We start from the raw sequence: 25,451 nt of genomic DNA, 5'->3' as shown, positions 1-25,451 counted from the left end.
ACCCATAATGTGTAGGGCATGACGAAGAACCCACACCCGGCCACAGTCGGCCCAGCGAAAAACCTCCCTTTGCCACCTCACACGCCCTGGACGCCAACATCTCCCCCACATTGCTGGGCAAACCGCTCGATCCACCACCAGTCCGATGACTATCCACTTCCCCATGCCCCGTTGATCGGTCTTCGAGCGCCGTAACAGAACCGCTACCTCCCCGGACTGCAACTCCACCTCCCCCCCCATCGCAGCCCCTGTTTACCCCTTGGCCCTACTAGCTTCGACACCCAAAAGACCCCGAAATACATCCACGACATGAGTGTGGAAAACAGGGTGGCCTCCTCCTGGTGCGGCAGACGCTCGGCATGAGCCGTATCAAGCCGCCAAGAACACCCGCCGTTATGGGACGGCGCTAAAGGGCCCTGGCGCCCCTTTCTTGCACCCATCCTTCCAATATACGTGTACCCAATTAAGCCGCTGACAGTGCATAACCCCACCACATCTTCCCCATAAATGCTATGGCCGACAGCTTGCCTGCAATCGTCACTTTCGACATCCCCTGTCTATCATTCCCAGTATAAACTGTACCACCTGTTCGCCCCTCACCCATGTACTGTCATGAGGCACTGCCCAACTGTCTAAAAAATCCCACCATGCCTGCTCGTACGCCTTCCATGTGGAAGCGGCCACTGACCCTCTTACCAGCTGAACGACCCTTTCTCTCCTACTGACCACACCGTCACTGCCACCACCAAGGGGAACAGTTCCAAGAATTCAATGCTCGTCCCCCCGCTCTGCCAATGTGGCGGCCAGATCTCCCCTGCCAATACAGACCAAAACCGCCTACCCCCGCCACTTCTGGGGACATCGTCACGTCCCACTCCCACTCTTCCAGAGGAGCCATAGGTATACCATTAAAGCGCTCCAAAAATGCCCGCCACATGCACAGGTCCTCCTTCGTATCCGATGACAAGTGCAGATGATGGTGCGGTAATGTCAAACCGGACAGGGACAACCCCAAGCGCCTGCAAAAAGTGCGTCCTGCCCGCACCACTTGGTACGCAAAGTGCAAATGCCCCAACAGAACCTGCACCTCACGCACCGTCACCTTCTGATTCACCAACATGGTATCCACCAACCACAGCATGTGCTTCTTGTCCCCCAGCAAGCACGCCTCCATTGCCACCGAGTCTAGCTCTATTCCCAGAAATGACAACACTGTGCTGGGACCTTGGGTATTCTCTGGCCCAGGAGTACACCCAGGTAGCCCATGAGCTCAGGAAAACCGTCCAGCTGTTGCTGGCAGTCCACCGACCCGGGCAGTCCCACCAAAAAAAGTCATCCAGGTAGTGCATCACCGTCTCTTTGCCCATGCACCACGAAAAGACCCACAGCAGGAAGGTACTGAAACATTCAAACAAAGCGCACAAGATTGAACACTCCATGGGCAACGCTTTGTCGACAAAGATGGACCCGTCAAACTGTATCCCCAGCGGTTGGTAGTCCTCCGGGTGTACCAGTAACAGCCCAAAAGCTGACTTTTGCCATTACAACGCCTATCCCCATCGTCGCAACCCAACGCTGCGCCACATCCACTGAGGAGTAGGATACTGACGAGTTTGGCTGCTATGTCCGACCATGACAGATGCTGAATCAGCCGATACTGACCAGGATCCTTCTTTGGCAGCACACCAATGGGGGAGATGATCAGATTCTGCATAGGGGACTCTCTAAAAGGGCCTGCCCAGTTTTTCCCGAACCACCGTCTTATGCATGTTGGCAGATTTCAGATTTTCGGCCCACCTGACAATTCTCGGACCCTCGTACCCCAGCCAGAAACCCTCCCGAAACCCTTGCCATTGCAACCCCGCGTCTTCAGTCCGTGGGTAAGACGCCAAGAAGGTTTCCAGCCGATCCTGTTTAACTGTCGTATGAGTCTTTTTCCAAAGTCCCCTATCCTCCCCTGCCCCCTAACTGCTGCCCCGTTGGCACGGACTGCTGACCTTGACTGCCACCCCTGTCCCCCAGCTTTGCACCACCGGGTGGCGCATTTGGAACATTCATACCGGAACTTGCAATATTGCCTTGTACAAGCTCCCTGTTGTAATCCCAACATGCTCCCACCATGACACCATTGGTATTCTCTCCCTGTCCCACCCCCCCACGGGTGGGGCGGGTTTGAAAGGGCACTAGTGATAAACCGCTGGCTGTGTATATCATTTTGCCGAACTTCGCCCCCTCCCCCCATTGTCTGCTGGTAGAGATCCAAATCGATTTCCCCCCATTTTGCCTCCGGGTCCCAGGCCAAACATGCTCTAAACTCCTCGTCATAGTGCGACTAAGCGTAACCCCTGTACGTGACCTGCGCCCGCCCTATCACATCCATGTTTTTAAAAGAGCGCGACAGACCTTTCCAGGTACTTGTTGCAGTACACACTGGCAAAGATCAAGAAACCCGCTGACCAATTTTAAATGTTCAAGGGCACCCTGGGTCGCCTGGCCAACTACAGCTCCTCCTCCTTAGACCCCTCTTTCACCATCATCTCACGATGCAGGAGCTATAGAATATCTACGTACGCCCCTTCCATATCTTTTCCTTGGTCGCCAATGACAAGTGTGCCCCCAAAAGTTTTGCAGTGCCCATGTATGGCAACCTACGTACCAGGACATCATGGCTCTCCTTACTGTCCCTACTGTCCTTTGACGTACCCCCATCCACCTATTTGCCCGAGAACCCACCCCGTCTGTACTCGTGTCCTCCGGCCCCCCCCCTTTGTCCCACACGTATGTACCTTTATTCAAACGCACCCCCATCCTCCCTCCCGCTCGCACCCGTGTCTACCGATACCCTGACCTGTGGGGCTCCCCCGGACCCGCTCCCCGCTCAGTGCCATGCCTTACCTGGCGTCAAGGTCGGCATCTGCACTGGTTCCTACCGCCTAACCAGTTGAGCAGGAGGGGCCTCCACTAGAAAAAACATTACTCTGATCCCCCATCCTTCCCCTCCTCTGCCTTTTCTCCTGTATTTCCCCTTCCTCCAGGCTCTCTTCATCGTAGTCCAACTGTGACGTGCCGCCCTCCTTGGACTCCAGCCCTGTTAGCCCCATGCGTTCGTGCCATAGGCCCCCCTCTGCGGGCTCCAGCCTACTCAGCCCTACCTGTTCCCTAAATGTGCGAAGCAGCTCTCCCAGATCCACACTCTCTCTCCTTTGCACTGTATGCCACTCCTCAGGGTCCCGATTCGGACCGACAAACCTCTGCCCCGTCCCCCAGTGGCCGCATCGACCCGTCGGGGTGGGGCTGGCGGGGACTTACAGTCTGCCTCCCGTAGGACGCGACCGTCAGGTCCCTCATGGGAACGCGACCGCCCACATAAGGCAGAGCCAGCCGATCCCCTCGGTGGAGCCGCATGCTGCTCTCCTGAGCACCTCACCAAGCATTCCTTTCGAAAGAAAGAAGTGGAGCCCAACATGCCGGGTTAAACCTATCCCCTGCGCCTCCGTACCCCACAACATCCCCCCGGGATCCCACCCGCCCCCGCCCATGACGAATGTCCCCTGTGCCGTGACTTAGTAGACCTCCAGGCCCCGTGCCCCCTTCCCCACCCCGGGTGCCTCATCCCCCTTCCCCCCAACCGCCTCCGCTCTCCTCCCCGTCACTCCAAACCAAAGACTCCAGTTCCCGACAGACCGTGCCCCCCCTATTCCCCCAATTTCCCTGCGCCTCACCTACACCTGACCCGCCCGCCCGCTCTCCCAGGCCCCAGTGACCAGCCTCCAATCAACCCAACCGGTGGCCGCCCTCCCTTGCCACACACCCTGCGTCCAGCGCTGGCATAGACCCACATCGCGGAAAGTCCCTGCCTCCTCCCCATGGGACATCCTCCACCTTTTGTCTGTCATCCCCCTCCCCCGCCACCCGTGTTCCACCCCCACCTCCTTCCAACTCGGTCCCTCCCCCACACCCAGTCTCAGGGACCTGTACTGTGCCCTAACTCCCCTGCCCTCCCCCTTGCAACCTCCAATGCCCCCTGCCCACCCTTTGCCCCCTCCCCCTTCCCCTCCTCAGTGCTATCTATAAGGACACGAGAAAACCCCCGCAGACCCCTGGGGCGGGCGCATCCCCTCTGCTCCGCCCCTGCCCTGAGGCTACGGTACCTTCTTGAGTGCCCTGCTTCCATTTTTTAATGCCAGCCCCACTCAACCCCGTCACACCTGCGCCCCCTGCACCTCTGTGGTCCGTGCCGCCCCGCCCCCTCCTTAAACGTCAAACGGTGCCACTTTACCCCGCTTCTGTGCCCGCGGCAGATCGCAGACGCGAACCGCTGCTGTGACGCTGCGTGCCGCAGGTGCCTCACCTTAACGTCGGGCCACAGTATATCAATGTGTCTTCTAGCAATTGGATGGCCTCTCCCACCCGCAAATCATTCAAATGGGCCATCCTGACATGCGAGGAGTCCCATGCAGGTATGCAGCAATCTCCTCTCGCCTCCGCCGCTGCTGCCCAAAGCTCCAGCTGCTTCGATCTCTATGCGACACCGCCGCTGCAGCCCACAAGCTTCTGCTGCTCCTACCCACCATGACGCCCCACAAACAGTGAGCCACTGACCCCCACAATGCTAGGCCACCAAAAGCAAAACGCCCAAAGCCTCCCCAACTGGCTGTCGTGTCACGACCACCAAAATGGTGGCTCGCGACGCGAAATGGCCGGTTATAAAACCCCCTGCAGCCCAAATCCAGCCCAGCCAGAGCCCAACCAGCCCAAAGAGAGCCCAAAAATAGGCCCATGCAGCCCGCAGGGTCCGGCTGCCCCCTGGCCCAAAAAACCCCAGGGGAGGGTGGACTCCCGCTGGTCGGCCGCCCCCCCCAAAGCCCTATTCTGCAGTTCTGTTCAAGAAAAAACTGAAATAAACTATTTTTTTATTTCCATTTAATTACTTCGAAATGCTGGCACATCTAGTATAGCAAATCCACGTTTCAAGATGGTGACTTTGTTTATAGTGTGCTTGTTTTGAATGTGCAAAAGATTTCCTATTATGGTAGTGAAATTTGGAATGACTATGCAATCGGGATGCTTGTTATGAAATACACGTCCCCGTAGGGAAATGGAAGACGAAACCTAATGAAGTAAAGGGAAAGGGAATAAAAACCCGCCGCAGTAGCCCTTCTAATGCACTGTGCGTGGATGTTGTCCCGGCTGGCAGGGAGGGGCTCTGGAAGAGAACTCTGAGGCTTTTTACATTTTAAGTGATAGGGCTTGTACACTTCTCATTCACTTACAGGGAAGCTCAGGGAAAGCGAGAGGGAGGAAGGGGTTAAGGGTGGGTGCATGGTGGGAGGGTGACTCGGTGAGGGAAACAAAGTTAAGCACCTTTAAGGGGCTTGTCTTGAAGCGAGGAGGTGGCACAACATATAAAGCTGCCGACTTTGGAGTTGGAGAGCAGGGTTGGAGCCTCAGGGTTGACTGGATCACCTAAGTATAAATAAATAAACTGCAATCTCGGAGGGCGTTGGGGAGAGACAAATAAAATGAATAAATAAATAAATAAAAGGAGATCTCAGATGGGGGAGAGTCAAATAAAACAAGCATTTGCAATGCAGGGGCAATGCAGGGGGTGTAGAAAGTAGTCAGTCAGTAAAAAATAAAACAAGCATTTCAATGGGGGGAGTAGAAAATAGTCTGTGCAGTGAGGGGCCAGTAGCCGTTGAAGGACACAAATGAAGACATGTCCATCATAAGGAGGAATTAACAAATCTACAACCAATCGGGAGGCAGCATTTATAAGACACGAGCTAATGAAAATGATGAGTGGAGAGTGTATGGAACTTCCATGAAGCTTCCACACTATAGTGTATACTGCATGTCTCAACGACCTAATAACTGAATCAGCAATAATCTATCTCCGAACTAAAATGGGTGCAGGCTGAGCCAGAGGGAGGAGATAGACCAATATGTACTTAGAGGAGGACTTCACTGCATCATGAATCAGTCAAGAAAGAATTATCTCCAGTCTTAGCTCAGTAATGCAGTGAAATTCACTGGTGAGTTGCGTAAGGTCTACAAAAAATGTATGGCCTGTCATATTTAGCGCCAACCTCTCCCACAGACCTCTGCACCAATCAGCTATGATTTTTTAGACCCACAATTGTGAAACCTGCGCCTTTTATAACTATTACTAACTGAGCTGCTGGTGTGGCCTCACCAGAGGATGCCTGATAGTTTTTATTATTTTGCTTCTGTTTTTCATATAACTAATTATTATATACAGAGAGCATTGAATTCGACAGAGAGCTTCCGCACAAGCTCAGTATATAAAATGGCCTGATTTATGAAATATATCAAATCTGCACAGTTGCAGACTAGAAAAAGCACCTTCTGTAATGGGCAACTTCACAGAATATGCAAATGTAAGAATATGAAAAGTAAACCAGGTTGTGCCTGTCCACATTATCTATGGAGGCACTTTGTATCGGTGGATAGTTCAATAGTGCTGATGGGCACAGATATAAGTGTCACTAATAGCACACATACAATAAGGAATATGTGTGGGGGCACTTTTACACCAACAAACAAAATGCTCTGTAAGATTTATGTTGCTTGATGGTCAGAGTCCTGCTGCCTAGAACTGCCCCTGTCCCTCTGCTCACATGAGTCATGCGAGATAAAACACATTACTAATGACACATTTCTGTCTTTTATCTTACAGTATTTGCCTTGACACTGGCACCTACACAAGCTGCCAGTAAGTAATAATCCCACTTTTACTCTTTCACTCAGATATGAAGCTTGTTATGCTTTCCAGCAATAAGCGTAAACATGGCAGCAAGAGCAGCAGCTGTATTGGCCTTACTGCAGACATTACCACTGTATTTAGAGCATGTCCTGTAAATAATGGTAATAATGAGTTGTAACATTATTATTTTTGGTCATTTTCTCACCTTTCCTCTAGCAGACGCTAACTCCCAGAAACAATACTATTAGGAAAGGTGTGACAGTATCATTGTGACTCCTGACAGTAATTGCCAACAGTTTCAAAGTAGAAGACAGAAAATATAGCCGCCCCACTATATGCTTTGAAACAGGGGGTGGAAGACTACTTTCCAGTGCTACAAGAACCTTTCAGTCTCTCTCTCTACGAAGTGGAGTACTAGCTTCCCCTTGGAGACATGCAGTGGTAAAGACACTATTAAAAAATCCACTCTGGATCTACTACGAACGGAAAACTATAGACTAATCTCATGTTATAGAAAGTTGGGACGCTGCTGAAAATGCATGTGAACCAACATTTAACACAATTTCTTGAATATAATGAGATTCTTCACACCACACAAATGGGGTTTAGACACAAAATAGTACTGAGACAACTCTGATTGAGGTAGTATAAAACCTTAACATGCTCTTGCACCAAGTGGGCTTTACTGCAGTCATATTATTAGATCTAAGTGCAACGTTTGTCACTGTATTCCACTCAATCCTACAACAGGACTTGGGAATGTGGTGATCTTATGCTAAACTGGTTTATTTAATTCATTCAAGAAAGGAACTTTCAAGTATTTGATAACTCATGCTAGCCTGAGACATGCCTCTTGAAATGTGAAGTGCCACAGGGCTCCTCTACAAGCCTAACCATAATTTATCTCTATGTGCGTCCTCTGCCACACATTTTTCAGGTCTTTGGTCTCTCAATATTTACATATGTGGAAGACACGCAAATAGTTCTGTCCCTCACTCCAGAGAACTGCTCACAAGGTGGATCAACTTGGATCCTTCCTAAAGGAATTGGTAGATTGGATTGCCAATTGCTGCCTTAAACTCAACTGTGATAAAACTGAAATCTCGGTGGATGGTAATAACTTTAACAGTTGGCCTCCAGTATGCTGGACAGATTCTCTAGGACGTCCTCCGACGCCTTAAGCCTCCATAAAAATCTAGGCATCTAGTTGGAGTACTCTCTCCGTGGAAATTATAGCCAGGAAGGTTGTGGTGAAATGTTAATGCCTACCCAGAATGCTCAGAAAAAAATTAGGTTCTTTACCTTTTCCATCTAGAACTCTATTTGTACAGGCGTTTGTTCTGTTGCATCTTGACTGTGGAAACTCTCTCTAATTAGGTTCTTCACAATATACAATAAAAAACATACAGGTAGCGGAACATGCTGTTGCCTGTCTCCCATTGAAAGTTCCTATGCATCAGTCAGTGACAAGCTCATTGACCTCCTTACATTGGCCACCAGTTGACCAGAGGATACAATTTAAGGCTCTCTGTATAGCCCAGAAGTCCTACCATATACAAGTCACCCAACTGATACAGTTCCTTCTGTAGTCCTATACACCTGCTAGGGCCTAGAGGCCCATAAGCACACTGCTGATGGTGACTCCAAAAATCCGTAGAGAAAACAAGGGTGGTCATTCCTTCTCCATTCCGACCCCCAAGCTATGGAAATCTCTACTGATTCGTAACATTGAAAATTAATTAAACTTCAGGTAAAAGTTAAAAGCATGTCTGATTGTTAATTGAGGGGTCTTGAGTCTAGTACATGGATTAACTGATGGGTTGAAGTCTTGTTTGCTGGTTTAGTGCTGGGAGGCCCATTTAGGTAGCCATGGGCTCTATAAATTGCCTAGAATAGAATAGAAATGTATAGTCATCCAAATGTAGGGTATAAACTAATAAGTATTGCCTAGAATTTTAAAATGTGATATATTTGTATAATTTGTGTAAAAGGTAAGTACGATGACGGGAAGATCTGCATTCACCAGTGACGCTGTTCATCGATTGTTTCGTTCAGTGTATGCTATTGTCCAACAAAAACACTAAGGATCAGTCACAAAGTTCTGTAATTTGTTGTATTCCATGTCAGGAGTACAACATACAAGAAAGGATATTCACACAAATTAAAAAAAACATACATATTTTCTTTCCATAAATGCCTAAAGCTGGCATGTTGCAATGCATTTGTCTAAATGAATTCTAAAGGCTAATGCCATCTTTCCGTAATGCATATTGTGCATAAAAAGACAGTAAATCTCCGTAGGATTATAAAAATTAAGGAATTCCTTTCACATTTTCGACTGCACCCTTTTAACTATGAACATTTTAAAAGTACATGAAAGTCCGTCATACCCACTAATATCTAGACATATTGGTGCACATTCCTAAAGCCTTATGCCTGAACCAATGGAGCATGTGCCTCATACGAAAGAACAAAATACCCATGTCTTCTGCTGTGAGAATGTATATAATGATGCCTTACAATGCATCTCTTGTCTACATCTGCAGTGTAATTGAAAAATCCTTGAAGAATAAGCAGTTAGTGTGTCAAAGGTCAGAGGCCACGCTACTGATCTCTTATTCCTTGCACCTTTTCTTCCAATTTATCACTTTTATACATTCGTCTCGCACTCCATTGATATCTTGATAGAATTAGCCAGAAAGTGACCAAGCATTGGTAAATTCAGAATGTTTTTAATGGTGGTCTACAGTGATGTTGGCTTGCTAAATGCTGGGCACGTCACGTCATCCATCTAAAAAAAATGGGGTTCCCCCACTATTTTTTTATATAAATAAAGTGTGACAAAAAGCATACAAAGAAAACTGCACTTGTGAGCCTACTCACAGGTGTCCATTATTGAATGGTTTTCAAATTCTTTATAATTCTTTACTCTTGCAAGATGGCAGACAAATCGTCTTCAACACAATAACATGCAAAGTCAATTCCTCTGGCATTTTCATAAATGAAGATGCGTCTTCAGTGGTAGGCAAGTTTCTCTGCATGGTTATGTGAATTGGTGAGTGAGTAAATGTAAAAATGAAATAATTATTGGACTAACGGTTGGATGAATAAGTATAGGAATGTATGGATGGATGGATTCATTTTTGAGTAAATGTATGGATGCAGGTTTAAAGGAGTTGCATAGGCTGTAAAGGTAGTAGGTGGGTCAAGTACAGTGAGGACTTGGATAGCGGAGGGGTAAAATCTACTAATTCCACTCCAAGCATTACAACAGTAGGGAAAGTGTTGGACTGTCGAGGGGTGCAATTTACTATTCCCACTCCAGTCAATACAACAGTAGAGAAAGTGTTGGCTAGTGAAGGAGTCAAATTTACTATTCACGCTCCAGTCAGTACAACAGTAGGGAAAGTGTTTTATTGGTGAGGTGTAAAAGTTAATATTCCCACTCCAATGAGTGCAACAGTAGAAAAACTTGGGATCAAATTTACTATTCTCACTCCAGTCAGTACAACAGTAGGGAAAGTGTTGAGATGCCTGCCACTGGGTGCAGGGATGAACTGCACCTATGCTCTTGGCTATGAGAGCATGCATTCTGTTTGGAATGCATGCTCCCATAACAAAGTAAAGAAATGCGACCGAACAGGGTTCATTCGCATCTTAATAGCTGGGCTGGAACCGATGACAGGAGGTCGTCAGGTTCCATTTCCAGAACAATGTTGGACGGACTCTGGTCCTTTCGGAATCGCAATTGTGCCCTTGGTTGTTAATTATTATTTATTAATTAACTGATAATTAATTAAGTAAATTGTGTATAGATTTTTTTCTAGGTGTTGGTTGTGGGGCTTATAGGGATAAAGGGTGACAGGCACCTCAAGGTGCCTGCCACCACGTGCAGTGATCAACGGGGGGCACTATAGGTGCCCCTAGGCTGCCATTCAGTGGCCTTGCATCCATGGGGACCCTGCTGGGGCCCCCCAAAGATCGTTTCGACAATGCCTTTCTGTGTAAGAAAGTCCAGCACAGAAAGGTAGTGGAAAACTGCCACCGTAATCCCTCAGCCAGAAAGCGCCAGACGAGGGATTGCTGAAGGTCTTCTGAATGGCGGATGGGCTCTCTGAGCCCGTCGTAAGCCATTCAGAACTCCTGTTTGGAATAATTTCCGATCGACTCCCATCAAAATGGGTCAGTCAGAAATTATTCCAAACAGGAGATTAAGATGAGGTAACAATGGCTCTGACCGATGGTCGGGCCATTTCTCACCACATCGTAATATGGTCCTAAGTATTAATTAATTCAAAATACATTACTTCCCACCCTTTACCCCTATAAACCCAACAAACTGCACATAAAATATACATAACATTTTTTATAGCATTATTAGCATAATTAAATATAAATTAAATAAATAATTTTAAATACAAAATAATCATTATTGTATTATCATTAACTTACTTCCCTCCCTATACACCTATAAACACTCAACCCGCAATGTCACTAAAAATCACAAACATTAATTACATTAAATCTAAAACTGATCAACTAAATTTTTTATTAACATATTAAAAAAATAAACAATAATTGTACAGAAAATTTGCATCATATACATGTAAAAAATATACTAAAATACATATCAATAATTTGAAAACGTTATTTTAAACAACTTTGTTTTTCAATCAATATTTTGATGAATATTAATGACTTTGATATGTTAAAAATCAATATTACTTACCTTAAAACTGATATTCCTACCTATGATTTTTCCATATTACTGTATTTTGTACACAACATTTTGGTATGGCCATATTTTTACTCCGAGGTTTTGAATACCGAAAATAGTTTTACACCAAGCAACAGACAGGCACAGACAAACATATAGAGACATAGAAGTAGACCAGCTACCCATTCTACATGTGAGTTTTGGACTTGACCCAAATTTACAAATTTCTAACCCATCTACAGTGGTCAATCAGCAGGTAGCCAGAGTGAGACTTTGTACCACAAAAGGTTTGCTTGCTAAGAATGGAAGCACCAACTGGTCTAAGCCGAATGACAGCAATCTTACCAAATCATTCTCTCAGCTTCCAACTCTCTCTTTGTAAAGAAGCATTGACAAAATAAATTGAACAAAAAGGAGGGATGGGAATAATAAGAGAGAAGGGCAGTGAAAGAAGGAATGGATGAAGCAATGGAGTGGGTGGAGAAGGACAACATTCCAATCATGTTTGCCTGAGAAATTACATAACAAACAAGCATTTGCAATGCAATAGGTCTTGCATTTGGGCAAGTTTGAGCTTTTGGCATTGTAAATGACAATGCCTTTTAGTTATGTTTTGGTATTTAAAACACAAATAAAAGGAGTTGTCATTTACAATGCTCATAGCTTAAACTCTCGCAAATGCGAGACCCATTGCATTGCAATTGCTTGTTTTTATTTATAGCCTCGCACTCCATTACAGTAAACACTGTCTTCTAGGAGATGGCTTGACAGGTCACACCATATTGGCAGGGTACTACTTCTCAAGACCTGGACTTTCATCCAAATATTTTACCTAAAGGGAGGAAGAGCAATGATGCCTGTCTGTGCCCTCCTTACGATGCATCTCAACATTTTAATAGCCAGATCGTAGTTTTGTTCGTTATCGGTTTCATTACTTTCTGATGCCCTCATATCTGCAGTATGACCCTCCATTCACAGTAACTGTTTGCCCCTCAAGTCCTGGTTTCTTTCACAATGCAGCATCTTCTTCACAAGATTGACTTCTTCTAGACATGGTGCATGTCACAGAGGCTTGTAGCTACTGCCCTGAAAAGTGAAGAAAAACCTCTACACGGCCGCGGCAGTCATGAGAATGGAAATGGAAGAAAAGGAGAAACAGGGAAAGGAGGAGAGAGTAAAAAGAGATATAGCCATAGAACGGAGTTAAGGGAAATAACGTTTAGGAGGAGAAACAAGGTGAAAGAGGACAGAAAGGTGGGAGGAGGAAGACAAGAGAGAAGGGAGGAGAATGCAGAGATAGTATAAGAGAGAGAAAGAGAACAAGCATTGACAAAACCAACATACCGCGTCTTTATAATGCGAGTGCCAAGCTGTTGGCTTTTGTAATGTTAATATGTAAAGTATTGTTTACAGAAAATCAAAAGAACAGAAAACATGTGAAACAAATAATTTTATGATAATTGAAAGCTGTTTAATTCTAGTAATGTTTGGAAATGGTATGACTTTTTTTAGTTGTAAATGTTTATAATGGAAACTTAAACCAAAGAAGTAAGCGGCGTAGTTAGTGTGTCATGGGCTATAGTGCAATTAAGGAAATGGGCTTTTTGGCTCATACTTGAATTTTGAAATAAACTTGTGCTTTATTTAGTGCACAGTGCCACTGCACCTGTTGCACAAAGGAGGCTAGGGCTCATTAAGCATCACTGCATTGGCTAAGGAGGCAAGAGGAAGTTTGAGAGGCTTTTTTGGGGTTGGACAGGCTAAGGAAAATGTATCTTGCTAGGTGGGCTTGTATGAAATATTTATAAAAAATAGCATACTTGTTTTTTTTGGGGGGGGGGCTGAGTTTGAAGTCCAGGCAGGGTGGAGTGTGATTAGTGTAGTACAGGAGTCGACAAATGGTGAAAGTAAAGTCCATAAATCTAAGAGGCATGTGAATGTCGATAACTGCATGCGGTGGTGGCTAAAAACATGAATGGAGATTTGTGGGTGTGAGTTTAGAGAAGAACAATGACCAGGATTAATGGTTGTTTACATATAACACAGATGACAAAAAGCGCCACATGCCTGGGTCGATATCAGAAGCATGTGGGAGACTAAACAGTGGAGCACCAAAGGGGAGGGGGAGCCTGTGTTGGCATGGTTAAAACATGTAATCATAAGACATAGGCCTGGGGGGGATCCGTGAATCTTAGGAGGGGGCAGTTTCACGATGACATCTTTGAAATGGCATAGCTTCTACCTCAAACAGAAACAAGTATAAAGTGCGCAGAGTGATATCCAGTGTGTTGTTGGGCCCAAGTGCAAGGAAGGGAATGGGATCATTGGCACATTGCTTTTCCCTTTCTCACGCACTTTTACACCATTGACCTGTCATAACGTGCAGCTCTTTCAAAGCACCACCATCCAGACCTTCCAGCGTTGGCTTGCTGTTTGGTAATGCCAATGTCCCTGAAACCTAGAAGAAAAACACGATCTGCCATTCGAGCACTGGCTGGCACACTCGTCAAGCCGAATCTGCTGATGTGGTCACAGGCAAGACTAAACGAACACTCTTGGAAAGAAGCCCTACAACAGTAGTGTTGTGATTGCATGTTAGCACCTGGATAGTGCATAACCTTCCTTTAATACTCCATTGTAGTGCCGTTCGGTCGTCTGGGCTGTGACTCCCATCGCCTTATCAAGGGACCATGATGTCAAACGTGAAAACATATTCTGAGAGGTAAGTTAACATGGGAAGTGTACAAATAGCAGAACGCCTTTATCTGCAGCTCAACAGTACAAGAATCAAAGATATTTGAGTAAGAAAATATTCCTCGTCCAGACGCATCCAAGAATGAAACTCACAGAACAAAGATTTCTCCTACGCATCCGTATTCGGATTTATGAAGCAATTAAAACAAGTGACACGTAAAAGTTAAGATAGCGCTTCCTGAGCGTTCTATTCTGCGCAGTGAAGAGAACTACATTGCGGTTTGAGTGTAGCGCTGTACACAAGGATGTGAGGTGCAGTGGAACAAAACAGAGGAAGATAAGGAATCAAGGAAAATGTGACTGCCTCTGCGTGCGTTTGTTTGGGTTCTTCCCGCGTTATCTGGCAGACAGATAAAGCTGTCTGCATCCAGGTCGAAAAATGGGTATAGGGAGACTGCGGAAGAAAGAGCTGGGGTAGTCAGAAATAAAGAAGTGAATAGGCATGAGTGAAAAGTGGACAGTCAGAAACGCCATAATGATGCATCGTGCAGGAGAGAGGGAGGGTCATACTAGAAATAAGGACGAGGATAGGTTGGCTGTAATGTAAATGTGGCTGTAACGTAAATGTGAATATCCTGTTTCCATGTAGTGCTTAATGTTGGAGAATATCCTTGTATGGAAGTATTATTGCAAATTTTGGCAGTGAAGAGAACTAAGGGACGGACACAGGGGAGTGGCTGCAAGGGATCATTACAGTGTAGATAAAATGTGTTAGATGGCAAATGGTGAGCACTTTCGTGGCCGCTTTGATGTTCTCAGTGGCCGCGCGGCTCACTGAGAACATCTAAGCGGCCGCAAAAGTCCTCCCAAAGGCTGCAGGCGGACAAATGGTGCCCGCGCCCGGCACACATGCACTGTACCCGATCCGCCTGCAGACTTTGGGAGCATTTTGGAGAACCCTTACTTAACTCTCGCAGAACTACGCATGCGCGTTGGCTAAAAAGGAGGAAGTAAATGGTACAGCACGAATTTTCAATCAGAAAATAAATATAGCATATGCTACTGTCAAAAAGGCAGCACACCTTTAGAAGCAAGAACCTGATGTTTCCAATTAGGATGCTTTGAGCAATGCTGATATCTGATGTCACATCTCGGGGGTAAGCAAAATGACTTTAGTCACAGCGGTATGAAAAAATATATGGGATAAAGTACCCTTGCCATTGATTATGAGGATATTACATGCCACCACGTGGTTCCATGATCAAAAAGAGGAACAAAGTTGAATATTACACACACCTAAAGTATGCCTTACTAGCTCTAAGACAGAGTGCATTTAAAAGGAGGACATATGGAAATTTAAGATTGCACTTGTCTCCCTTTTGTCTTCCTAGTCAGGCTGGCTCCAAACCTACTGGGAAGGGGAGCTTCCCCAGACTTGGTTTAGAGTGTCCTGAAGGAGGGTTTGCCCATTTCCACAGCCATGTCTCTGGGTGGCCACAGGGAACTCTGCACAGAGGAAGAGCAGTTATGCTATGTTTGTATTTGGTAGAACATTGCAGCATGGGATTGTTTGCTGCCAGGCAAACAGGAACTGCTAAGTAAGTTGGTAGGAATTCCCCAGTGAATCTTTTCCCTACTGATTAGGGAGGGGCCATAAGTAACACACCAAACATGCTTGTACCTAGCATAAATGGTGCATCTTTGGGTACCTTCTTAAGAACACTACTGGACCTATGGAAGACAGAAGAAGAACTTTAGGGCAGGTTATACTCCCACTTGCAACCATGACATAGCACTGGCATGCAATAATACATTCAATATTGTTATCTCTAAGAAACAGCTACACAATTCATTCTTGGCCTTTATGAAATATTTGTTACAAGCCCAATTTACTGGTGGAATCAGATTTATAATACATAGTCTGGAAAATATACTTTTATAAAGCTACACTTTCCTTGCCTAAAGCCCCTGGTTGTACGTGTGCCCACCTATCATCTGGCACCTGCCTAACCCCACTGAGGAAGACAAAGGCCTTGGGTGTGGGGAGGTGATGCTCTTCCCATGTCAGGATGGCCAGTGAGCTATGCCCAGGAACTTGATTAACTTCAAAGAGACCTATCTTGTCACAAGTCAATGTTAACTGACACCTGGGAAGGAATTCCTTTGCTCCCCCAGCCAGGCAGTCATCAATCACAGTGGAAGATGAGCTGCTTCCAGAACAGGTTTAGAGTGACCATAGACGAAGGGTTGCTCATTTTACTGGTCACACCTCTGATTAAATATCAATTAAATAAATAATATATTTTTTTAAATAATCATCAATGTTTTAATTAAATTACTTCCCACCCTATACCCCTGTAAACCCATAACCGCTATGGCACCGATATTCACAAAAATAATTTACATTAAATTTAATAAGTGCTAGAAATGTAATCAACATATTAAAAAATATAATGCACCCTGTACAGGGAGAGAAATGCCATCTTTGTTTTAGGTAGAGAGGGATTGCTTGTAGTGTTTAACACACTAAAATGCTGCAAAGGTGGGTGGGGCTACCCCTGGGAGAGGACAGAAGAGGATTGTACTACCTTTCTATGACCTGGGAATAGCCCAAAAGACTGGACCTGTTTCCTCTCTTGTAACCAGGACAAAGAAGGGGACTCGAAAATTATTAAGGCTGACTTCCTGTTCAAGCAATAGGGATGCAATGAGCTGCAAGAGGCCTTTTCCTATAATTGACTAGCTGAACAGTTCCTACTGGACATGCCCTGGAACCTGCTGGCCGCCTCTGCTGGAGTGAGTCTTTACCCCACAGTGCTGTTCCCAAGGACCTTGACTCTTGGCTGTTATCAAAATGCACACACTCTCAATATACCCTGAAATTTGCGACTTGAAAACCTTTTGGCTCCAAAGGCATTCTCGGGACCTGATCCGACCTGTCAAGCCAATCTAACATAGGGCCAGAATACGATGTAGGTCAGACAGTTGGATTTTCCAAGACTGTGTCGGAACCCATCCTCCAAACTCAGTGGAGACATTTCCGACCCACCGATTACAATGCTCGCTGTCGGAAGGGGAGCCATTCGATTACTTTGAATCAGTTCCAACTGGCATTTGGGGAATCCGAGTCAGTCAGAGCCGATTCGTACGGCTCAATGGGCTGTGTTTCCAACTGATTACGATGTCAGATTACAACAGCCTTTCCGACATAGGGGTCAATTAGGATGGCGGATGGATCGCCACCGCCATGCAGGCGGTGGCGATCCGTCCGCCATCCTTCCCCGTCCGCCACCTATTTCACCGCCATATTACAATGGTGGGGGGGACCGTGGTGGACGGGAAGACCGTCCGCCGCTTTTCAGCCACGGTCGCCTTGCGACCGCGGCAGAAAAGCTCTAATATGGTGGCGGCGTCTATCAGACACCGCCAACCATATTAAGATGTGCTGGGGGCTATGCCTTTTCATGGTGGCAATGCTGCCACGAAAAGGCTTACGGTCCTTGCATTGGGGGCCCATTGCGGGCCCCCAGGGTGAAGGGAGGGGTGGGGGGTGCACATGGGGGGTACCTATGGTACCCCCCTGCGTTTCAAAATACAACATGGCAGGCACCACGCAATGCCTGTCATGTTGTGCTTTGAAACGCACAGCATGCATTTTTAATACTGCGGCGGGCGGTGCTTTCAGCACCGCCCGCCGCAATGTTAAAAATGCGGGATGCACCCACCACTGTGGCGGTTGCATCCTAATTCCACAGACGGGACCTCCGCCCCTGTGGCGGACGGTCCCGTCCTCAAACAGGATGGCGGACGGACTTTGTCGTCCGCCATCCTAATTGACCCCTTGGTCTTTCCGACATGAAAAGGCTGTCAGAAACTGACTTTCGGGGCCCCGAGCAGGCCACCCCTTCATCCTGAGTCTGCCGGTTTGGGTACGAAGGGAACCCTCTGTAAAACCAAGCACTATGTGGCAGATGCCATGGGGTGTTCGCGACAGGGTGCAAGGTTTTGTGTAGACACCCATTTTCCTAATAGGGGCCTGTGTTTACGGTGGGGACACAGGCTCCCATTGAAGTCAATGGGAGTTCTTTCCAATGGTGTTCGTAAGCATCATATTCGGTCAGAAGGAACCGCCGACCATGAGTCATTCTAAACTGAATCTGACAAGGAGTTGTACGGTTTGGTTTCCGACCGACACCGTAATCAGGCCCAGAGTGTGTTGCTGCTAGGCCAAACATTCAGGTTGTTGCCACTCAAAGCTTTTTCACAGCAGCAAATCAAATTCTGCTGGACTTGCGAAGAAGGTATCTGGTTTCATGGAGTCCATTTTGTCTGAATCCTGCACCCTTAATGCACTGTAATATTCGCGCTCCAAAGAAGTACCTAACCATGAAGCTAGACCTGCAGGACAGTATCCCACCAATGAAGGACCTTCTCTGGGTGTAGGATTCAAATTTCTCCCACTTTGAGCTTTCCTGACAAAAGCCAATGACTTCAGCGAGACCTTGTCCAGTGGGTATTCGATGCCCTGGAGCCTCATTCGGCTATAGCATGCTGCCTTGTTTCCAGTCAAGTGCAATCAGATGACTGCTTTTGGTACTTAGGGGCTGTTTGCGATGGCAGATGGACTTCAGTTTGTCCGCCATCATATCGGTGATTGGGACCGCCCGCCTACAAGGCGGCAGTCCCACATGGCTAAATATAATGCAATGCCATTGTGGTGGTCGCATTGACCATGTTTTGTATTGCAGCAGGTGCTGCACTCTGCAGCACCTGCCTCAATACAAAACAGAGACCCCACACATATCCCTGCACTACGTGGCAGGCGGTGCCTGCCAGGGGGTGCAGGGATATGTAGGTCTCGTGTCGTGGGCTAGGTGGGAAGGAGGGCCTGCCACGGGCCCCTAATGTCCCTTTCTGCGAGCCTTTTCATGGAGGTTAACCTGCCATGAAGCGGCTGGCGGAAAGGGACATCGTAATCCATACAGCGGTGCTTGGTGGGCACTACCAGCATTATATGGTCTATGAGCCCTTCCGCCGCACCGGCAGATTCAAGGAGCCCATCGGATGCATGGCGGTCTGTCTTTACGACTGCCACACTTCCACCCACAATCGATATTTGGTGGGGGGTAAAGTTGGTTACGATGGCGGGAAGACCGCCACCGACAGCCTGTCGGTGGCAGTCTCCCCCCATTGTCATCAGCCCCCAAATGCTTTTTGGTGCTATTTTTACATTTAAATGTTAAATATTCACAACTTCGGTTTACCTCATTGGATTTTTGTTGTTTTGTTGTCATTTTATTTATTGAGTTTTACTCTATTTTTCTAAATTGCTTTGTAATTGTTCCTGTGTTGTGTTATGATTTATTACTGTTTGGGTCCTGCATGAATATTTTACACATTGCCCCTTATGTTATGTTATGTTATTTTATTTTATATAGCGCACAGATGCCGCAGCCAAGAGGCGTCCCGGCGCCTTAGTTAGGCCTGTCTGCTCTGTGTCATAGCTACCATGGTACTGAGCTCAGGCTTATTTAGTGACTTCAGTGGTTCATTCTAGCAAGTTTTGTGGTTATTATTTGAGGTATGTAGTCACCCCCTCAATTAATACCCGAATTGATATAAAATATAACATCAAATGTAGGCAACTAATTACCCCATATTAACAGCATGAAGGAAAGGATAAACTGTGTGAAAAAAAATCATCCCAAGGGCCTTCACAAGTAACATAAATATGATCCAACCTATCAGTGGCACATTAAGGGCAAATGAATGACTCTAATGGATTTGCTACTTTAAGGCTTGTGAAAGGGAAAAAACACAAACATGTAACACTCTAGTGGACAAACTCTTTAAAGAAAAGACAAGTGAGGAAAGAAAACAATACAAAAAATATTGGAGAATGAAAGAAAATGAGAAAGCCCACAATGACCAGCGAAAAACAAAAAACAAAGACAATTTGAAAAAAAGCATATGGTTAGGGTGAAATTACAAGTATCAAATAGAAAAAATATAAACAAATACAGACCACTTAAAACAGTAAGTTCGTGTAACAGGCCATGGATGGAGTGGGGTGAAAGAGAAAGATGATCAATGTATCAAAAATGAGGAAGAAAAGCTGGAACGCAGGAACATATGATTACAGAGAAGGTGAGGGAAATCCTCACATTAGTGATGACTGTACTGTACTATACAAAAACACTCAAGCAACAGAGTAGTGAAGAACCACATGTTGAGATAGGCTCAATTCCAGTCACCTGTGATTAAAATATTAGACCGCAGAGACCAAGGAATGAAGGCAGACCACTAATAACATGTGATGTCGTTTATGGCATTGATTTGTACACTCACCCTTTCCTAGAATTTTTTTTAATTTGAAGTGATGAGTAGGACGAAGTTGTTGATTTCTTTCATGTTACAAGCAGCTTCACTCTGTAATATTTCAAGGTTCATTGAATGGTTATGGTTTATGAGAATGAAACGACACATGGGACACCCGTGTAATTGTTCAGGGCACTGACTCTTCCATGGTTTGCTGCTTATCTCCTTATACGCCACTGTGTGTGGCAGGTGATTGGGTTTAGGGTATCACTTCATTTCAGCCAGGGTAGCTTGAGTCCAGTGGCATGGAGAGCACAGGAGCCACGTCGGGGCATACGCGTCCAACATGGGGTGACAAGTACAAGAATAACAATTGATGGACAGAATGTTGAGCAAAGTCAAACATTCACCCCACTACAGAGATCTGGGCGTAAATCCATTGTTTTTTTTGCTGTACAATGCACATGCACCTGCGCTAGGAGGAAGCATAAGTATATCATACCCTGGTAGACATAAAGCACCTCCTCAATCTCCATTCCACACATTGCAGCGCTGCAACTTTGCTTGGTGCCTGCGCCCCGTGAAAGAATAGCAACTATGGCTCTGTGTGCCTAAGTAACACCTGTTGATCTGTGCGCTTTCTTTACTACTCAAGAAATGCATTGAATGTACCAAAATATCCTATCTGCAAATGGCTCAGAAGCATCTATACACATTATTCCATAACGGCAGAACACCAACTGGCTGGGCTTTAGGGTAAATTGCTAATCCATGCCAATAATGTCATTTAATGTTTAACAAATCCTTTTACATTAATCAATTTCACTGAAATAATGTGTTTTATTCTTCAAACTGTCTACAGTCAAAGATCGTCTGCCAACAGTGTTATCTTCACCATTTATTTCTTGAAACGTTCTACAGAAGTTATTTCTTTTATAGGTTATGCAGGTATGAGAGTATTTCCTCAATTAAAAGTAGTAGTCAAGTCAAAATATTTATTTCCAGGAAATAAATTCTTACAGAAACATTGCATGTTACCCAATTCATTATTATAAACAATCACAGGTGTCATAAAATCCGTAGTGCACAGCACAAATTTGAGTCAATTTAACCAATACATGACTTCGACTAATAGCAATTTAAGCCTTTAAAATGTCCCAATAGAAGCTCAACAGCAGAAAATCCCACATATATTAAGAAAACATAAGAAAGAAAGAAAGCTCTAAATTAACCAGCAGCATGAAACTCGTTTTGCTCAAGCAAAACAGTATACAGTGCAGCATGTATAGCAGCTTATCACAATCACAAGGGGCTTTCTTAATCAACCTTACTGACAGGGACACATTTCCCATCTCCAGTGCGACTTTGACAGTGCATCCTCTTAATGCGGTGAGCATCTTCTCACCAGTTAAAGCCACCACAATACTGACCTTGGGGGAGTGCAAACCTAAATCTAAGAGGGGAAAATTCTAAGATGGCATATTGTGATTTTACACAGGCATAGAATAGTGGCTACATCCAGATATCTGGTGCCACATATTACGCTCAAACCCATTTCTCTCAACCATGTCTCAAACTTTTTAAAAATGGGCCAGAGAATTTTCTACCTTTTCTCTAGGAAGAAAACACAGTTTAACAAAGTGTGGCTAACAGAATATTTCCTACTCCGTTTACATTGGCAATGACCATGGTTCTCGACTTGTTCAGTTTTTATCCCCAATATTTTCCATCCAGTGTCAATTCCCACGATCTGCCGCAAAATTTCAATTCGTAGACATTTATGTGCAATTTTATGTAAGTACGGGAAGAGGTCCATACTCGCCTGGGAAACTAGAAATAGGGTAACTGAACTCTTGACCTTAAGATGTCCTCCCCCCAGCTGGATCCGGCAACACATTGCCCGAGGGGATTCTTTATTTTACTGATTTGGAGTACTTTACCTATTTCAAGGAGCACATCAGGGACTCCCAGGGGCTTTAACATTACTGTCACAGGGTTCCTCTTGCTAGGGGAAATTGACAATATTTCATGTAAAATGAACACTGACAGTTTATCGCCGGGGACCCCATTTTGTATTGATAAATAGAAACATAAAGCTCTGGTATATGCCAGAGCATTTCACGCTATGGTTCTCAACTCCTGCCTTACAGCTTGGATCATTACATTTTTAGAAATCAAGGAGCACTTTCAAGGAATTGCCTTCTAAGCTTTCCCATGAGACTCTTCTGTCCATTGCCAGAACCTCCCCTCCATAAAGAGTCTGAGGGATTAGCTTGCCCTTTATGACTTTACTCAGGGGATCAAAAGTATAGCTGTCATATTAACAATTTAACGTTTTTTAGGCTATTCACTTTTGCTGATAGTATCCGGGAGGCCATATGTTTATCCCACCTCAAACCCTCTGAGAAGATCAAACCCGGGTACTAATACTCTCTGACCTCTTCATCTGCACATTACATAAGAACCAAGAACATTTATTTTACTTTCCTACGAAGAACAACATTTTTGCCTTGTCAACATTTATTGTTAGTTTATTCTCTAGACAATAAGAATTTAGGACGTCTAATTTTTGCTGGAGCATATAGGCGTGAGATCCATCACCACCAGATCGTCCGTGTACATAAGGCAGCTGATATGTCTACCCCCAATCTTTAGTGAGTAATTATGCCTACCACTTAATGTCTGAGCGATATCCAAAATGAACAGACTAAACAGCAGGCCTGCTAAAACATACCCTTGCCAAATGTGGACTGTGGAGTCCATTTAAAGTATGCAGATTAATATACCAATATTATAGTGTAAGTTTTAACAGCACACAAAAAAGGTAACCTGAACTTAGGGTGTTGAAAGTTTTTTGCAAGTCTAACACCAGGGAAGTATACATGGCCATTTCCCTTGGATAGCCATCCATGATGCAGTAAAAGTGTTGAATGTTCAGAGAGGTATTCCTGCCCAGAATGAAACTGTATTGATCTGCTTGCACCAGGCCCTGAAGCAGTTGAGGAATTCCATTAGCCAGGATCTTGCTTTGGATTTTGGAATCCATTTTTAGTATAGTTATTGGGTGACACTAGGCAAGGCGCTTCTCAGGTTTTAAGAGTACTGAAGTCTCATGAAGTGTGGCCAGGAGACATCCGGTCTCCAATGCTGCTTCATACAGCTCTGCCATATTAAGAGATGGATAGCCTGCAAATGTTTTGTAAAATGTGTCTGGGAGGCCATGGGTTCCAGGAGATTTCCCACCCGCTACCTCTATTATAGCCACCTTTAACATCTTGAGCTGTGAAAGGGTTGTCAAGTTCTTCATTGTCCTCTGAACTCTATGTAGAGTGGCTGTTGCTAGGAAGGCCAGCACTATGTCTGACTGAGGATCTCCCTAGAGCCCTGTAGTAGGTGACAAAGACTTCATGTCGCCCTCCAACAGGGAGTGAGCAGACTCAATGAGCACTCTTGGTGACGTAATTGTCGCCTATATGGCTCCACTGGCAGAAATAGTGTCTCCATTTGTAATACACGTGGTGACCTTCGGTGACGACACTCAATTGGTCGTAGCATTGAGCCACCCCAGCCAACAAGATAAGGGTTTCCTCCCCTGCCTTGAGGAAGTAGTAAAGTGGATGAGTCTCTCCCACCTGAAAGTCAATGGGGAGAAGACAGAACTCATGATACTGGGTGATTCTCCAAGCCCTTGTCTAAACACGCAATGGCCATCTTCAATGGGATTATTGCCTACCGCCAAAACAGAAATAAAAAGCCTAGGAATATGGCTAGACCAGAACCTCACCTTTAAAACCCAGGCAAGAAAGACAGCCGCTTCGTGCTATGGCCTTCTTAGAATTATTCATAAAATCCTCCCTTTCCTACCCCCACTTGCAAAAAGATTAGTGACCCAGGCCCTCAGACTGGACTATGGCAATTCCCTTTACCTAGGTGCCCCTAAAGAGGTAATTTTCAAAGCTGCAGGTCATACAGAATTGTGCAGCAAGGCTGCTCACTGATACCCCCAATCGTTGCTCATTAAGACCAGCCCTCCACTCTCTTCACTGGCTCCCAGTACAGCAGAGAATAAACTTCAAGGCCCTTTGAATAGCACACAAGTCCCTTAATGATCAAGGGCCACTAATCAACAGGGCCATAATTCGTCCATACAGAGCAAACAGGGCACGGCGTTCAAATGAACTCCATCTTGCGACGATTCCAAGGACAAAGAAGGCCAGAAGTGGTGGTAGGCTCTTCTCACTCAACGCCTCCAAACTATGGAATGCCATCCCACTGCATCTACGGAGTGAACATAACCATCTGAAATTCTGTAAACTACTGAAGACCTGGCTGTTCATACAGAGCCCTCCTCGTCCCTCTCCTCAGATCCATGCAGGGATGGGATGATTCCGGGTAGCAATGCGCTATACAAGTAACAATACAATACAATAAATAATCAATGTTGTTCAATTCTTAAATTCTTTTATTTTGTATTTCCATCTTTGTTTTATGCTTCATTTTTCAAAATTCGTTTTAAATGATTCTTCTCATATGCATATCATTAGTGAGGTAAATCATCTAATTACACAGCTACCCCAATGCATTTCGGATATCTGCCCTTCATCAAGGGGATAAGTCCTGAAGTAATGTCGATGTACGCTCTCTCTATCCTCTTCTCGTTGGACATCTGTTGTGAGTGGAGAAAGGTACCCTTCCAGTGTAAAGAAAGACTACCTGTAGCTGTCTTAGAGGTGGACAGGCAGATCATCCTATAGTGTGCGAGGTGTGTAGGAGGCAAAACCCAAGCAGCAAAGCAGCTCGATCAGTAGAACCACAGCCTCACAGAACTTAGCCTCCAAGGTTCAGAGCAAGGGTTTCTCAGCTGCTCCTCGCTCTACCTCTATGTATTCTCATTTGTAAATGTCTCATTCTCAGAGTACCATCATTCGTACCTCTGAGACCATGAGAATTTAAATGCCTCATACAACTAAATGAAGGCCTCCCATTCAATAGTAG

At 45.4% G+C, this 25,451-nt stretch overlaps 1 long non-coding RNA gene across 1 annotated transcript in view; it reads left to right on the top strand.

Annotated features, from left to right (window-relative positions):
- LOC144767600 (uncharacterized) overlaps positions 1-25,451 on the top strand; it is a 172,372-nt gene that overhangs the window by 90,517 nt on the left and 56,404 nt on the right. Inside the window, exon 5 of the long non-coding RNA XR_013598277.1 lies at positions 6,701-6,736. This is a non-coding gene — a long non-coding RNA (uncharacterized LOC144767600). The remainder of the gene's footprint in view (positions 1-6,700; positions 6,737-25,451) is intronic.

This window comes from Lissotriton helveticus, chromosome 7, assembly GCF_964261635.1.
Source record: "Lissotriton helveticus chromosome 7, aLisHel1.1, whole genome shotgun sequence".
In the NCBI taxonomy this organism is placed as follows: Eukaryota; Metazoa; Chordata; class Amphibia; order Caudata; family Salamandridae; genus Lissotriton; species Lissotriton helveticus.
Note: the sequence above shows the minus strand (reverse complement) of the source record. Positions and strands in the feature narration are given on the sequence as shown.